Source organism: Melospiza georgiana, chromosome 11 (assembly GCF_028018845.1).
Source record: "Melospiza georgiana isolate bMelGeo1 chromosome 11, bMelGeo1.pri, whole genome shotgun sequence".
Classification (NCBI taxonomy): Eukaryota; Metazoa; Chordata; class Aves; order Passeriformes; family Passerellidae; genus Melospiza; species Melospiza georgiana.
In genome coordinates this window covers 13,302,801-13,320,511 of record NC_080440.1, presented here as the reverse complement: position 1 = coordinate 13,320,511, position 17,711 = coordinate 13,302,801, and positions in this window count along the sequence as shown.

Genomic DNA, 17,711 nt, shown 5'->3' with positions numbered 1-17,711 from the left:
TGTTCCTTATGGGGATTTCTGGGAGCTTGGAAACTCTCACTGAGATGCTGGCAACATCAACCAAACATCTCAGACACATTGTCTTTCTGAACCTGAACTTTTTTAATGGTGGTTAAACATGTTGTCTGCTTTAGTTTCCTGTCTATCTTCATCATAAGCCAGCACCTGTTTCCAATAAATTATACACAGAGCTGTATCAGCAACACCTTGGCAGCAGCTGCCACCCTGAAAAGCAGAATGCCCTGGAGGACAATACACCTGTGAACACATACACTGTTTACTTAGCTGAAAGGCAAAACTTTAAGTTACATAAAGCAATTATCTAAAGGCTAATGCATGCCCATTATTAACACAAAATAACCTTGTTCTTTCAAACCAATAAAAATCTATTTAAAGGCTTTTCCCAAATCCCAAGGAAACATGTAGTAGCACCATGGAGCTGCTATTAGCCTAGGACTTCAATGTCTGATGGTGGGAACACGTGTGGGGGAGGCTGCATGTGCAGCTACAAAGAAATAAGGCACAGATTTGGAGTTCATTATGCACAGGGATGAGAGAAGAAGCCGAATCAGAGAGACTGTTGAACAACAGACTTTTTTTTTTTTTTTGGTTGCACATTATAAAGAAGCATTTTGTTGCTGAAGTATAGAACTACTGTGTTTAAAATAGTGTTTGATCTTTCCATCACTATGAGACAGTAAAAAAAAGTAGTTCTGAGAAAAAGGTTTTCTTATTATTGGAACAAACCTTTCATTTCCAGTTCACTACCAGCACTGGCCTTTCATGTAAGAGCAGCCTATTTTAGCCTATTTTAGCAGCAGTAAGTAGACTTGGTTGTTTGCAGCAGATCACAGGATAATGGAAATGAAAAAAATCTTATGATTAAAATAGAACACAAATCTGAGAAAAGTTCTCAAGTTTTGATAAAGCAAGAAGTAACACTAAGAACTCTTTGGTTCAAGTGTAACATACATTTTCAGTTTAACATGCATACTTTAAAGATTACTCGGCACATGAACCTTATAAATCATTTAAAAGGGAAGACATTTTCTACCTGGTGTTTCTAAAATTAGCACTAAATATGAAAAGTTTACATGTGTCCATGCATGTATGTATCTATTGCATTAAATGCCCATAAAATGCTTACTTTTAAAGGCATACTTTAGAATAATTTCGTTTCCTGCATTTTGCCTCCTGATGCCATTTAAGTGATCAATAGGAATACTCTTAGGTGAAAATGTGTTTTAACACTTCTGTTTGGCCAGACGTGAAAGCCATGGAAGGACTTGCTAATGGCTATTACAGCCTTCTTAAGTGTCATTTTCCTAAGCCCTTACAATGCTGAACATAAATACAGGTAGAGTGGTGATGCCAGCATGTAGATATTCACCCACCAATAATATACTGGAGAATTAGATCCCAAGGGTTATGCCATGTTTCATGAAATGTAAATAAAATTTCAAGAGAATAGCATTAGCTTGCCCTCACAATAAACACCTTGTCTTTCAAATGTTGCTAGTAGACCTATTTTGTTTCATATTTTATTATTAGACAGTCCAAAGTTCAACATATCTATATTTTTGTACAGCTGACTTCCTTAAAACTGTTCTATTTTCATATGAGAACAAGCATAGTACGTTTCAGAGATCTGAGCTAAAACATATGGATTAAGTCAATGATTCCATTTCTAAACCTCCAAATGACTGTTCTGATTACTCATGCAAATCTAATTTTTTGCCAGATTTCCTAAAGACTTTAATATGAGCAAAATTAATATGAATATATTTTCTTCTCCTAATGCATGTGAGAATATGATGGAGTGATGGTCTCCGTGCCCAGATACAAACCTGCGTCTTGATTCCAATTTTCTTGGCTGTGTTTGATTCTAATTGCATATAAATGCTATGAGCACCCAGCTAAGATTCCAACCAAAAGGAAATCCAGCTATGGCTACAGAACAAAAACTATTTATTTTCCCCTGGAGTGTCTAGCTTTTATTAAATGTCAACAGATCCAAATGCAGGCTTTACTAATCTATGGTGTGCATGGGAAATAAGTCACAAGCACAAGTCACCGAAGATAATGTTTGCTTTGGTTTAGATAAACAGGTTCCAGGGAACTGAAATCTCACACAAGCATTTAAAACCTACCCCCTATTTTCCCTTAACATTTGTGAGATCTCCCACTGGTGCAGAGGAATGCCAAGATGGATGCAGTGTGGGGGCTGGAAGCAGAGCTACATTTGGGATTGTTTACCGCCCTCTCTGATGAGTTTATCCATTAGTTTCCTTCCTGTTGACTTTCGTGCATGCTGTTAACCCAGGACGTTACATGTTCTTAAACAGAAAATGGAATTACAAGTGGAAGATGCTGCCACCTGCCAGGTCTGCCTTTGTTCTGGGATTGCCTTGGGAGAGAGGGGAGCGGATGGAGGTTTTTGCTGGGAGCTGCAGGGCTCCCCCATCTTCCCACAGAGTGCAGGGCTCCTCCCAACCTCGCATCTGTGTTCACACATGTTTGGCTGAGATTGGGACATTGGAGTGGAGATAAACCCTGCAATATGAGGAAATGTCACGAAATGGAGCTCACAGCCCCTGTGCTGCTCTGGCATGGCCTTTCAGAGGTTATGGGAGGGTAGCAGGAGTGCAGGATCAGGCTAGCCCCACCCTAGGGACACCAAATGGAGTGTGATTTTCTAAAGCTGAGTTACCCTGTGGAGGGATGGGACAGGGCAAACCATGACTGAAACGTGGCATTGCAGCTGATATGGCCAGGAGAGACATTCTGAGACAAAGAAAAGGAGAGTGGAGCTGTGGAAACCTGACACCCTCTCAGCAACATCCTTGCTGCAGTGTGGCCTCTTCTTTGCACTGGGTGTCACCATGGGATTCCTCGTGGTGTGGTGACATGGAGCCAGCTAAATGCAGGGCTTGGCTTTGGTCTCCAGTCAGATGACATCCGAAACATAGATGTCAAAAGGCACACACATCTTTCTAAAAAGCCAAACAGAAGTACAAATGACAAGACAGTTTGGGTATGGAAGACAAGCAAACACCAATAAGGCTGAGTATGTACCAAATCATCTTGGAGAACCTTTTATCTCAGGCACAGTAAGGTGGCAAAAAGAGCCACAGGAATGAGTTTGCTTGATTGCAATGCTTCTTTATGATTTTAATTAAGTTTCTTTCCACTCAAGAAGATACAAAGAACAATAAAAGAAAGCAATATGAAAGTTCACAGTGTGCAAGATTCATCTTGTATTCACAGGTTTTGTGTAACTCATTTTAAATTGATGTTTGCTTGTTTAAGAATGCACACCTGCACATTACCACTTGGGGTAAATAAGTTTATTAGCCAAGGAACGTCTGAATTCTTACTGGAAAACCCATATAAATGCAATTATGTTTTCTTTCAAGATCCTGTTTGGGTAAAACATGCTATCCTACTTGCACACTCCAGAGGGAAAAAAGGCAGTAAATGATGTACAAACATGCAGGAGAGATGCAGGTGAAAAGATTCACAGGGCTTAAAACTGTCACATGCCTTATGATTCAGTGTGCCTTTCCATGTATAATTTAAGCACTTGGTTTCATATTATATTCATGTCAGATCAAATGTTCCTCTCAGAAACTAGGACTTTATTACTGTCTCATCTGTATTTGTTTTTACTTTGAATTAAAACCTAAAGGTGGTGACAGAAGAAATTCTGATGCTTGGCATAGGATTAATACTTGAGAGCCATTCAACTTTGTTAATCATCCATTTGAAGAGAATTTCCTTATGCAAAGAGTTTTCTCCATTTTGGACAAAACAATTTTTTCATGTCTGAACTCTGAAAGAGCAGAAGGGTGGAAAGAAAGTGAGGGGAGGCAAAGGAGCAAAGGGAGACGGAGCAAAGTGTGAAGCTTTGATCCTTTCACAGAGAGGCTGAGGCAGTTCAAAATGAAAGAATCTCTCACCATTAAAAGAAAAAAAAAAGAAGAAGGAAGAGAAACAGAAAGAGCAGTATGACAGGAGACAAAAAGTGAACCAGGAAGAAAAGCCTCAAAGTAAAGGAGTCTTGCCAGGCTCTGAAGGGGAAGCTTAGCAAGGAACAGAAGAGGAAGCACCTTGGCTTTCTAAATGCAAAGAACTTCCAAGAGAAATAAAGAAATAACAGCAATTAGAAATGTTTAAGTGACTTCTGATTTTGCATTTCTCATTACATTGCTCACCCTATCTAAATTATAAAATAACAGTGCCATAACTGACTGAGCAGTCTGGACCTGTAGATATAAAACACACCAAAGCAATTGGGCCAATGCAGGAGGATCACTGGCTCCAAAGCCTTCAGCAATGGGACTAAAAATCCCATTTCTAGAGCAGAGGGATGCCTATGTGTGTGACAGTTTGGGGAAGGTGCAGTGCTGGTCAGGCTGAACTCAAGAGAAAAGTGATGTAGCAGCAGGTCAATAACTACTGTGTGTAAATAATTATAAACTGTGCATGAATTCAGTGCCTGAAGACCTGCCATCTTTTTTTTTCCTGCAAGCAGCAGTCACTGTTCATGAATTTAAGTAATAGAAATAGAATGCACACCTACCCACTGTAATTTATGTCATCCATTTTCAACAAGGTATCCTCTTTGCAAAAAGAAACCTCGAAAAATCCACGTCAATCCTTCATCTCTCCTCTGAGGAATGTGTATTTATATTATTCCTGAGCCAAGAATGGATCATCATTCACAATTCAAAAGAAACATTATATTACTTATAGAGTTTGGCCAATCTTGTTTTATTCTTTCTTCTTCATTTTTGTGCAGAGTTATACACTAAACCAGTGCCTCTGCAGAGTTTAACAGGAGGACCTAGAACCTTTCACAAAAAGGGGTGCTAAGAGACTGGTTGCAAAATTCTACCACTTTTATAAAGGAATAATGTAGGAAGAGGCTTGGGCAAGTTATAGCAAGGCACTGGTTTTCTGAATACTTCTGGAAATATTATTTACAAACAAGCCAGACCTTTTCTTTGTCGCATTCAATGTCCATGCTCAAAGAGAACAGGATTTCACATTTATTTTGCTGTATATGTTTGTTATTTCAAGGAAAACTCTCAAATCATCAAAAGGTCTCTATACATGAGGTATTTCAAGAAAGCAGACACAGGCAGACCAGATCAAAGGTAAAGAATACAGTCTGATTAGACTAATTCTTTTAAAGTGCATCCGAAGAAATTTTCTTTGATTCAGGGAACATGAATACCAAACTACCTTTGAACAAAAAGTTCCAATGAAATCCAATATTTTTTTATAATTTAAGAAATTCAGGGGTTTTAATGTTTCTTTGCTTTTGCCTTCTTATATGTCAATTAGAGTGGGACAGAACTGCATGAAATCTATATGGGGTCAAAGCCTAAAGCAGAGCCATCAATAAAAATGTCTGCAGAATATCTGAGTTTTTTTTAATTTCATGCCACTTTTGAACAAAGATACTTTCAAAAGTCCCAGCAAGCAGTGACATTTTAGGTTGTTTATTAAAAAATAAACAGAGGCCAAACCTTTAAAAGGTGAACTTTTTATACTTTTACAGCTACACCTTTTAATTAATTTGGAAACTTCTGTTCAGCATTTATCCTGTTTAGCTGCCACATGGCTGGTCTCACTTTATTCTATCCTGCCAGTCTCACAAGACATAAAACATCCCCAAAACCCAGGACATGAGCAACACCATGGAAAAAGCACAGTTGTGACTTATGAAAGCAGTTAGATCTGAATCTTCTTTATATCTTATATTAGGTAGAATCGTAGTATCTGCTCATTATGTGCTCAGCTTTAAAAATTAGCTCCATTCCTCCATATTCACAGACTGTTTCTTATCCTTTTCATTGAGAAAAAATGAAAAAAAAGTCTCCCTGAAGATCTGGGATTTTTGTCTTTTCCACTAAAAAAAGGCAGCTAAAGGCTGAAAGTACCCAGCCCTCACAAGTTTTATTCCTGAGCCATCCAAACAGCAGCACACTTCATTGCCACACTTTCAGTATCTACTTCTATGTGGTAGAAACTCCAATATCTAGTTTCCAGCCAGTCTGGGAAACAAGTGCTGTCCTCCTAATTTTTTTTTTTTTTCTCCTGTGAGAAATTGCCTGTAAATTTTTTGTCTCTCCATCAGCTTTGGTTTCCTGTCTAGCTGGGTTTTCTCAATCCTCTTTCATACTGCTCAGTTCTCTTGTCTCTCACTTCCACAGCCTCTCAGCTTTCATCTTCAAATGAAGGTCCTGAAGATACTTCAGAAGCTCCTGAATTCTCTGAACAGATGAGCCTTTCTCATGGCATTTGTACATTCCTGAACCCAGCTCTTGGTTACTAGTGAGAACATCCTCTGCACAGATTCTGCTTCTCTAGAATTAACAGTATGGTGCCTGCTGGAAGTACTGCATATAAAGTCACCAAATCCATCTATTTTTCTACTTTCTATGGATGCCCAGATCTTGTTTTGAAAACTGTTAAGCGAAAGCCAAGATTATGAAAAGTATTTCCTAGGAGAAAGTAAACTTTACTAGTTGTGCTTATAAAGATGTGATAACTGTAACCATCACGAAGGCGATGAGTTTTCGGCACTGGCAAGCACAAAAAATGCAGATGAGTAGGTGTCAGTGGCTGCTAATGGATTTCTTGGCATAATGACAGAAATAAGAAAATGTCTGTTTAACAGTCTATTTTACCTATTTTATACATGTCTAGTGACAGTCACCTTGACCACCTGTTGTGTGTTCTTGCTCATTTCCAGGACAGTGATGCAAACCCAGGCTTTGGACTGTGAATGCAATAATCAAAAACCTAAAGACTCACCAAGTGATTGAGTGCAAAGGGTCTGAAGAAGCTGTCAGACATTCCCACGTGTTGTCTGTGCTGTAATTGTTTCCAGTGGTCAGCAAAACCCAAAACAGAACCATAAGGTTTTGAAGATTGGGCTTAATGTCTCCTGCATAGTCTCGTGCATGATATGGCCCTTTCCTGGAACACTGCAGCACTGAAAGAGAGTGATGAAGCAGAAGAATGGGCACTATGCCATTGCATCAGATGAAAGGGACACTGGTGGATATTTGCCATGGGAATACTTGACTGGAAAGCACTTGATCTACTGTCTGTTAGCTCATGGGAATGGAACTAGTAAACTTGGGAAACCTCAAATAAATTCCCATTGTATATATAATATAATCCGAAACAGAATCTTCTCAGGAACAATTGCTAATGATACTGGAAGTCATCCTTGTTTAGTGGAGGAAGAGACAATTTTGTGGTATACATTTTAGTACAGACTCTTACATTGAAAAATTTTACCTAGTATTTACCAGATTGTCATTAGTGAAATCTTCTTTCTAAGCACCAGCTTACCAGAGGATTACAAAACATATCTTTTTAAAAGCCTGTATCTGCCACCCTTGCAATGACATGAAGAACTTTTAAAATTACCTAGATGATAAATTACCATTTCAGAAGAGCTCTTGAATGAGCTCATCTTTGTACCTATCCACCATGGTCATGGTTTCTGTTACAAACCAGATGAGCTGAACATTTACCTTAGATCTTTTTTCTAATTTATGAAACAAATGTGTAATAAAGACTAAGCTTCACATAGAAGCATTTTCACTGACATCCAATGATTTCTCAGAGAATCCCATGATTTTGTCACTGTATTTTCAGGGATGAAATAATTTAAATATTCTTCCTTAGTCCAAAGTTTAGCCTGTAAAGTTTTTTTAGATCAATCATCTGCAGACGCCTCACACTGAATAAATCAGGCGTTTCTAAATGGCTTTCCTAGAGGGTTTTTATTCAGTGTTTAATAGAAACCATCAAGTGACTAGAATCAAATACACAGCTAACATATTAAGAAGTCAGGAATAAAATTATTTAAGTCAATCAGTAAAGAATTTCTTTTTTACTTACTAGGTCCCAGACAATGAATCAACATAGATCAGTAAATGATATATCAAATACAACTCTTTTATAAGATACATATAAATATTTAAATAATGTGGTACTATAATTGGGGACATGAAATACAAAGAAAATTTTACATATGTTCATTTAGAAAGTAAAGCAACTGGTGTAAGTTTAATAAGTCTTTTCTGTTATAATAACAGTTTAATAACAATATCATAACAATTTTTCTCCCTTGCAGATTTGCTCATGTTAAGTGTTCTTCTCTAACCCTTGAAAGCAGGTTTCTGTACTTGCTGTCTAAAACCCAATGTCTCCATTCAGATTTTATCTCAAAGCATCTTTTTTGCCTGCTTCTTTTACTTTCACAAGACATAGCCAGAGAATAATGTGTCTCAGCTGCCATAGAATGCATTCCACCAAAAGAATGCACCCAAATTTGACCCAGGGAACAAGATACACCCCACAGTATATAAAAACCTTAATACTAAGTTGCCAGAAGGGTATCTGGCAAGCTCCAAATTAAATGTCTTTTCAGACAACTCTAGCTACTCTGTTACTCCATAACCTTCCCATGGCCCATTACTTCTATGCTCTTAAAAAAAAGAAAATCAGATTTTTGGAAAGACAAGTCTTCTCACAATAAATCCAAGGTGCAGGGGAAACTCAGTTTTCCTATTTAAATTATACTCAATTTTCATTCCCCTCTTTGTCTACATTCTTTTCCCTTTCCCTTTTTTTTTTCTGTTCTTATTTCCGAATGGATTAAAATTAAATTAAACTCTTTAGAAAAGAAGGGAGAAAAAAAGACACATGCATGTCTTCTCAGCTGTTTTTCTAAAATTCTCTCAGCCCTAATAAAAATACTATATACCTATGCATTGCAAAACAACATTATTTTTGCTGTAAAAACACCATGTGCATGTCCTTAGACACGAGTCCTCTGTGCAAGGTCTTCTCACACGTGGAATAACAGCTGACATTTCATCACTTTCATGAAGGAATAAATAGAGGAATCATGGAAGAGAAATCCACTGCTGTTCTTGCCTGTTTTTCTAGTCACAGATGCTGCTTCTTCAAGGTTCTGCATGTTGATGTTAATCATGAAAGTCATTTTCTTATACAGTTTCTACTCCAGCGTCTGTTGCATCAAAATTTAAATTATTTCAGTGTGCCCCTGCAGTTGTAACAAACCTCCCACAAAATGAGGAGAAAAGCTCATTTCCTAAACCTATCTCCTGCTGAACCTAATGCAAGAGCTGACCACTTTCCTATTTCAAGAATCACAGAATGGTTGAGGCTGGAAGGAACTGCGGAGGCCATTGCACCCAATCCTCCTGCTTGAGCAGGACAACCAAGGGCCAGTTACCTCAAACCTCATCCAGATGGCTTTGGAACATCTCAAGGGATGGAGACTCTACAATTTCTGTCCAGCCTGTGCTAGTGCTTGGTAAAACTCACAGAAAAGGTGTTTCCTGGTGTCCTGCCAGACCCTTCTGTGCTCAGTTTGTGTCCACTGCCTGTCCTGTCACTGGGCACCACTGGATCTTCTCTAACCCACCCTTCAGAGATTTATTGAGGGTACATCAATGATGATTTATTATTGATGATATTGCTCAGTCTTTCCTCATGTGAGAGGTGCTCCAGCCCCTTATTAATCTCTGTGGTGCTTCACTGGTCTCTCTCCAGTGTGTGCAATATCTGCAAGTAAGGATGGGTTGAAAGCAAAGCAGAGCCTGTGTTAAACACACTTGAAAAGGCAGTGAACAGAAAACAAAAAAGCTGTGCAAATATAAAATATCAAAGCTAATCTGTTACACCTTGGATTCTGTACATAAAGCCTCAACACACAGGACTGCAACTTGTGTGGGGCATGTTCTGTTTTGTTTCTGGTGGGGAACAAAGAGGGGAAGCCAGGCATTACAGGGAACCAGGAGGTTCAGGGAGAGAGCAGAGATGTTTGGGGGAACTGTGCATCTTTGGGTGCACATGTCCGTGTGTCTGTCTGTGCCTACAGTGCCTGCTACTGCCGAGGCTCTGTAATCTGATGCAAACTGTTTCATATATTAAAAAGCTGTAGTAGTAAGAAGATCTTTTCAGAAACAGACAGATGTGGTATGTATGCCAAAAAATGACATTGCAAAGGGATTAACTGTTTAAGTGGTCAAATTAAACACGACAGAAGTAGTTAGCTTCCCTTGGCCTGTAGCTGCTCTGCATGAGGCAGCTTGTCTCAAGTTGCCAATAGCTCATTGCTGCTAAGGCTAGGAGACAGTAATGTTAGGAATTGGGACATTTCCCAGTCTCTCTCTGCCTGAACTTATGCCTCGTGCTCTTATCTGTGCTGGGGCAGGATCCCCCAATCTCCCTGTGCCTAAACCTGGCCCACAGCAGAGTGCAGCTCCCAGGGCAGCCCTTTCCAGAGCCCTGTCCCAGCTCCTGGCACAGGCGTGTTTATTCTGGCAAAACTGAGCTTCTGCTGCGTAATATGGGGGAAATAGGCTGCCCTGGTGAATGCAGAGTTTTGTCACAACTAAGTCCACAGGAGGACTTCTGCTGACACAACAAGGGATAATACTCATCACTGATACTGTAGTTTGTAGTGGAAGTCTGGCTTAAATCCAGGGCTGGGACTTATAACAGGCTTATTATTATTATTATTATTATTATTATTATTATTATTATTATTATTATTATTATCAGCCTTATTCAGATTAAAGCCCTGGCTTGATACTTGATTCAGGATATTAGGAATAGCAATGGGAGCAGGGGCAAGCAGAAGTGCTCCAGCCATATCCATGACTGTCCCAACACCACTGTGGTGCTTCTTGCACTTGGCTTTACTCTTTCAAAGATCAGCTATTTTTGGACAGTTCTCCATAAGATTAATAAAAGATTGATAATCAGTGTCAGGGAACATCAGCTGGATGGGGTCTTTTCTTCTTTTCAGTAGGAAAATCCTGCTTTATAAATGCCTACTTAGTTGCTTCAGTCTCAAGTTCCACAGCAAAGTATGTGAGATGTGCTTTAGTCCTAGATAAGCAATATCAATTTGTAGTATAAAATGAATGAAACTGTTCTCAAAGTCAGCCTAATCATTCCAAAGACTCTACCTGGGCCCTTCTCCTCCCCTGTTGTCAGAAAACAGAAGTTTTTCCAGCCTCTGTGTGCACACATCCTGTCACCTCACTGCCTGAGGTGGCATCTTTCACTGGGTTATCAAATGCCCACACTGCCATCATTTTTCTGATTCCAGCAAGGATAAAACCTCTGTAGCAAACCTGACCTGAGCTCACATTTCCTGGGCTGCTCCTGCCACAACCCAATGCCAGGAACTGTGAACAAGTGTCTCTGTAACTTATCTAAGGTATGTCCTGGCACAGCTCTTGGAGCATCTTGAGTGAGATTACTCAGACTGAGTCACTTACAAACACAAGGGCTTCATAACCACGGGAAAGTGTTCTCCTTTCCACCCCCATTTCACCTCTCAGCTCCAGCAACCCAGTGCCCTTGTGGTGGTTTAGGGCAGACATGGGCATTTCCCTGCTTCTCACTTCCCGAATGGTTCACTGACCCTGCTCTGGACCACATATAACCATCGTGCCAGAGAGATCAGCCTGAGTCTGCCAGACCTTTTACTGCTGAAACCTCCTGCAGCTCCTGAGCAAAGTGCCAGCGATTGTTAAAGGCCCTAACTAATGAAAATTGGCTTTGCAACCACTGTAAATTGGAAAGGGGACAACAAATGAGCTGGAAACGCTGCTGATACAGGTTATGAAAAATAAAAGCATTTGCAGAAGAATTGTATGGCAATGAACACACAGTCCCACACAGAGCAGAAGAGAGACACTGAGGTTCTCACCAGCACTCCCAAGGAATGAGATCTGGTGCCATAACAGATGTGTTTGGGAGAATACAAGCTCACAGCAAGCCAGACCATAAGGAATTATTAGGAAATGAAAACAAAATTGAGAACTACCCTGTGCTTATATTTTAAATACCAGGTGGAATCTTGCTGTCCTACATTTCAAAAATAGTGGAACTAGAAAAGTTCCATAAAAGCATATCAAAACCTGGCCAGTCCTGTGAAGTGGCAGGGACAGAAATAAGAGCTGTGCGTGGCATGATCCCCTTGCTTCAGTGGCACAGTGTAGCTCTTGCTGGGTCTCTGATCAGCCTCTGCCTTTAGGGGTTTGTAACATGAAAGTCCTTCATGGAGTGAAATCTGCATAGCCTTGAGACAAAATGTCAAGAATCTCTGAAAAAGTCAGTCAACACAGCTGGTAAAAATGTTCTGGATAAGGAATTGCAGGCAGTAGAAGTGCTGAAGTGCAGTTAAATTAAACTAGAGCTGTTCTGAGCAGACTGACAAAAACATGCCTGTACAAGCATTATCTTCAGTATCATTCACAAAGCTGCTAGTGTCAGTGAAGCTGACTTTACCCAAAATAATCATGCATTTTTTTCTACTTTTATCTAGATTTACAAAAATAGCAGCTCTGATTTGCTACAGTGTCTATCTGGAAGTCAGCTGGACAATGCAGGCACTGGAGTTGCACCCAAAGTCTGGTGAGCTGCAGCAAACAGAGCAGCTGCAGAGCCTGCCACGATCCAGGGGCTGCCCAGGTATCAGATGGCCAAAGAACTAACACAGCAAATTGCTGGAAAAATGCTAAGCACAATACACCACTGATTCTGTGTTATTTGTGCTGCATTTCTCATTCATGGTGTCATGTCTGACTATTACTACAGCTTTGATCATAGAGGGACCTGGCAGAGGACCATTCTAACTCCAGTTTGGATTGTTCTTTCTGGGGGCAGGCTCAGCATGGTCATATCTGCCTGTGCAGGTTGCCTGTTTGCCACGTGGCATCCTTATATATATACATATGTACACACCCATTAATAAGTTAATTCAACACAAGATTTCCATGGTGAGACAGAGGACCCCAAGAGGAAAGTTCTTTCCTGTTGAGATAAAGCAGTCACTCTGTTACCTTAAGCCAGCAGAGACTTTTTTTTTTATGTTACCCAGAATTGCTTAGACTGAGATTTTCTGAACATCTATGCATTTGAAAAAGACTAAACTATTTGAAAGGAGCTATTAACATGCATGCTTTAACTTCACTTCTTTTTCATGTTAGGCTCTTACGGAAAAATACCAGATTTTGATATGAACATCTGTTTCATGTTTTTCTAAATGTGAGCTTAGTATGAAAATTAACCCCTGAGTTTTTGGTTTCAGCAGCCTTCTAGCTCTTCAGAGTGCATTCAGGAGCCTTGCCTTTCTAGTTCCTAGCAGTCTAGGAACTCAGCTCAGCCTATGGCTGTGCTGTCTTCTCAAAATAACTTGGCCAGCACTGGATGTGTTTGGATGTTTAATGACCTTTTTTTCAATTAGTCTCCATCAGCAGTTGCCATTTAATTTTTTTGCTAAGGCACTCCAAGAGAAGTTACTCAGATCTCAGTCTCATGCAACCTCATTTAACTTTTATCCCAGGAAAATGCAGGGAAATAACAATCATGTTTGCTCTTTCCAGAAATGCTCTTTCCAGTGTTTTAGTTACCAACAGGCCCAGCAGATGTTTAGCGATTGGGAGGCCACTGTAGAGAGCACAAGTCTGAGCCTGATTTTGGGCAATTCCTTTCCTCACCCCAGGGGATGAAGGCATTGGACACCATCATACTTTCATCCACCAAAACAAAGGCAATTTTCTGTCCTACCAGCTGAGGGTACATTGGCTAAAGGTAGTGACAACTGGCAAATGTCCCAAATGCAGGAGTTCCTGTCAGTGTGGGTGAGCTCCCAGAAGCCAGAGGATTTTCTGAGTTATCCAAACTCCCACAGCAACAAAACCAAACCTTTGGTACTTCCCGCTCCAGGCTGGCTCAGAAATTGCTCAAATGTGCTTCCTTTTTGACAGATGAGCAGTTCCCATTTAGGGTTAAAGGGGGTATACAAGGGGGAAGAAGAGAACTAAATCAGAAGAAAATATTTGATTCACTTTAAACTCTTCAGGATGCTTCACCTTGAACCTGGGTGAATTCCAGGTCCAATTCATCTCTCACAGGTGTGGCTGTCTGAGATCATAACCAGCTTCTGCTTCAGTTCATGAAAACCGTGAGTATTTTATTCTGTTACTAAATGAAGAAATATTCTTACCAGAGTGAGAGAGGTTTGTACACATTTTCACTGAGAACCTAAAAACTCCAGCAGTGACATCTCTCAAAGCTGCTGAGACACACTTAATATCCCCTTCAAATGTATGGGTGATGTACAGGGTTTGCTTTTAATACCTGCTCATGTATTTTATTTTTTTTTTTTTACATGCTACCATTGTATTTGTGAGGCCATCAGTGACATCCAGTGGCCAACTAGATTAAGCCTAGACATGTTTTATAGACATCTGCCCACTGCTTTCCTTAGTGAAAATAATCAATATAAATATTAACCATGCAGTGGACTTCTTTAGTTTAATTCCCTCACAGGTGTGATGGGAATCCTCCTGGAAAAGACTCTCAGGACTGGATGCTCACTCTGTTTCCTCCCTTTGAGATGATGAACCCCATGGGAAGCACAAGGATGTGATTCCAGCTCTGTGTGCTGTGCCAGTATCAGTCCAAATTCAGTTTCTCAGGTTCTGAACGTGTGCACAACTATAAATAGGTGGGTTTTAGTTTTGATGCAGGCAGACATGATTCTAAATATAAGTGTGTCCTGTCCTCTCCATTTCATTAATGAAATTTTACTTTTAATAGTTTATTTTAAATTAGGTACTCTAAAAGCAGCTGATAGTAAATGCAAGGGAAATACAAATATTTATTCCACCCAAATCATACATGTGAATAAAAAATGAGTAGGAAACACTATGGAATAGATAGTTATACTGTAGCTAACAGAAATGTAAGAATAAAATTAAGATAACAAATTTTCAATACTGAATTCTAAGCTTCCTTGCAGTGAGTGACCGTGTTGTTAACTCAGTTAAACAGCCTTTACTGGGTGACAAAGAGGGTTCTGGAGGAGGTGGTTGGTGATGTTCAGCCCCTCCAGGGGGGACAGCATGGGGGCTGTATCTGGCCCTGGATGTGCAGCCCTCCAGGGTGGTGGGAGTTGATGTCACCCCCTCCTCCTGCCCTGCCTGGGAGCTCAGGGGAGCTGCCTCATCTCCAGGAGAGTCATATCATCCTCATGGGGGCTGTCTCATCTCCAGGAGAGTCATATCATCCTCATGGGGGCTGTCTCATCCTCAGGAGAGTCATATCATCCTCATGGGGGCTGTCTCATCTCCAGGAGAGTCATATCATCCTCATGGGGGCTGTCTCATCCTCAGGAGAGCTGCCTCATCCCCAGGGGAGTTGTATCATCCCCATGCCCAGGGGAGCTGCCTCATCCCCAATGAGAGTGTCACACATGGTGAAAGCCAATGGGGCATCTTTGCCCTCCCCTGGCTACCCCATGCCAAGTGCAAAACCATCATATTTTCATTGGTAAAAAGATCTCTTTAAGCAGAAAAGACTACATAAAGAGTAGAAGTTGAGGGCCAAACCTTTTGGTGTGCAGTTCCTGGGGCACGGGGTTCGCTCAGTTGCTGGCTCTGCAAAGCACAGACAGCAGCTCCATGTGTGCTCCCATCATGTTCCAGCAGTCACCGTGCTGCTCACATGTCTGTTCTGTGGTGCCTCTCATCTTGTCGTAGACAGTCAATTTTCCTGTGACCTGACACAATAAACTATTATGTCTGCACTTTGCAAAAAAATTAAAGAGCTAAACGCAGTGCTTTGCAAAAGGACATTCATGCCAGCTATTACCATTGTCATGTTTGTGATTTATTTTACCCCCATTATCCTTTTTCCATAGCTGGCATGAACTAAAGGAATGGGGCTGCCTATGAAAAGTAGTTGCAGTCATCAGAAACAAGGAGAAAAAATAATAAATTCCAGAACTCTAGTTTAGAATAAAGTGGCTCACTTCTGGGAAACATAGTATAAGTATGAAGTAGCAGTGACTAAAAACTAAATGTCTGTTTTTCATTAGTCCACCAGATAATGAACTAACAATACTTCATGAATTAGGGCATGGAAGATGGAATCTGTGCTCATCTGTTCAACTAATAATAGGGAAGAGCATCAATGAAACTAAAATTTACTCCCCATTTAGGCTGACACTGTTGAAGAAGGAACCACCTCTTCATTTACAGTACTTTTAATTCCTTTAAATACATAAATAATTTGCATTTAATTGGTCTAGAAAGGCCAAATCCAAACCTGTGGTTTCAAGAGCTTACATATTTGAAGCGCACTAAATAGAATAATTCCAAAGATAAATGATGCTTACTAAGCTTTCTTGATTCTTGCCAAGGACAGGCTGACTTACAGGACAGACACTCAGAGTGAATATTCACCTTCTCAACAATCCTGACCATACTTCTGCCTCTTCTTTTTCCACAGTACCCACTGAAATGGCAGCCCTGTGCACCTGGCTGGGAGCAGTGGGGACGGACTGCAAATAGGCACATTTAAACACTTGTAGAAAATTTATATATTTCAATATATACATATTATCTAGCATATATTATATAGTGGCCAAATTTACCTCTTTTCATGCCAAGCACTTGCTCAGAAAGAGCACTTTAATGAGTCTGTTGAAGGTGCCATTCCAAATATCCATGCTCAGTTCCAGCGTATGAGTGCCTTCACTTTCCTCAGTGGGAGACCAACAGCTTCCTCCAATTCCACAGCAAAGAGAAGGGGAAAAGCTTGAGAAGCTGCTGCAAATGAAATACAGGAAAATGTTGTGGATCATTTCTGTAGTAATTCCCTGTGAAAGGCAGGAATACATTTAGAAACTTGCAATTACACATGCAAGGCATCCTCACTGGCAAGCAGCACTGCAATGAAAGGCTGTACAGTCGGTGCTGTGGTCACTGACAGTTTGCTCTGTTCTGCTACATGCTTTCCCTTTTATGTATCAGCTAAAGATATTTTGATGATGTTCCACCACTGTAATATGCAAACAGCATTTTCTACGAGGCAGAAAATTAAAATCAAAGGTGGATACCCAAAGGCATTGAGAAAGTTTGTTAGTTTCTTTATTTATGCAGGTATTTAAAGAATCTCCTATGAAAACTGGCATAGCTAAGCCCAGAGTATTCATTTGGATAGTGGAGCTCAAGGTCTTCAACTCACTATCAGCTGCATTATTCTGCTCATTGCAAGAAGCTTTTGCCATGTTTGCTTCAAAGGGTGCTGATAACCCACAGTGCAAAAATGCCACTTCTTCAGTCACTATGGAGCATTTGCTAATTTTTCCAGGGAAACTAATCATAGCTGCATTCTGAAAATCTAACTTTCAAAAGGCTCCTTTGCACTTCTGACATTGGGGTTCAGGTCTGCTGAGCTCCTTCTTGCTCCTCAGCCTATTTTCATTAACATTTCCTGGCTCCACAGAGAGCTGGCCACAGCCCTTCCAGCACTGTGTTTCCATCTAGGGCTCGTCTCAGTTTTGGTCTAGGTTAGAGCAATTATGGAATTAATTACTGGCTGTACAGCTGTTCTCCCTGCAGCCTGCCAAAAGGCAGCCTAGCATACAGCCTTCCCTGCAAAAAATGCTGGTGACAAAGCAAATCTGGTGTACTTAGTCTGATACAGCAATCAGAGAGCCAAACCAGAGTCACAGACACTGCTTGCCAGGAATGCTGCCATGCCCCCAGCACGCCTGACCCTCTGCAGGCTTTGGGCAGGGCTCCTGAACACATCTCTGGGATCTGCAACGTGTAATAAATCTGCAG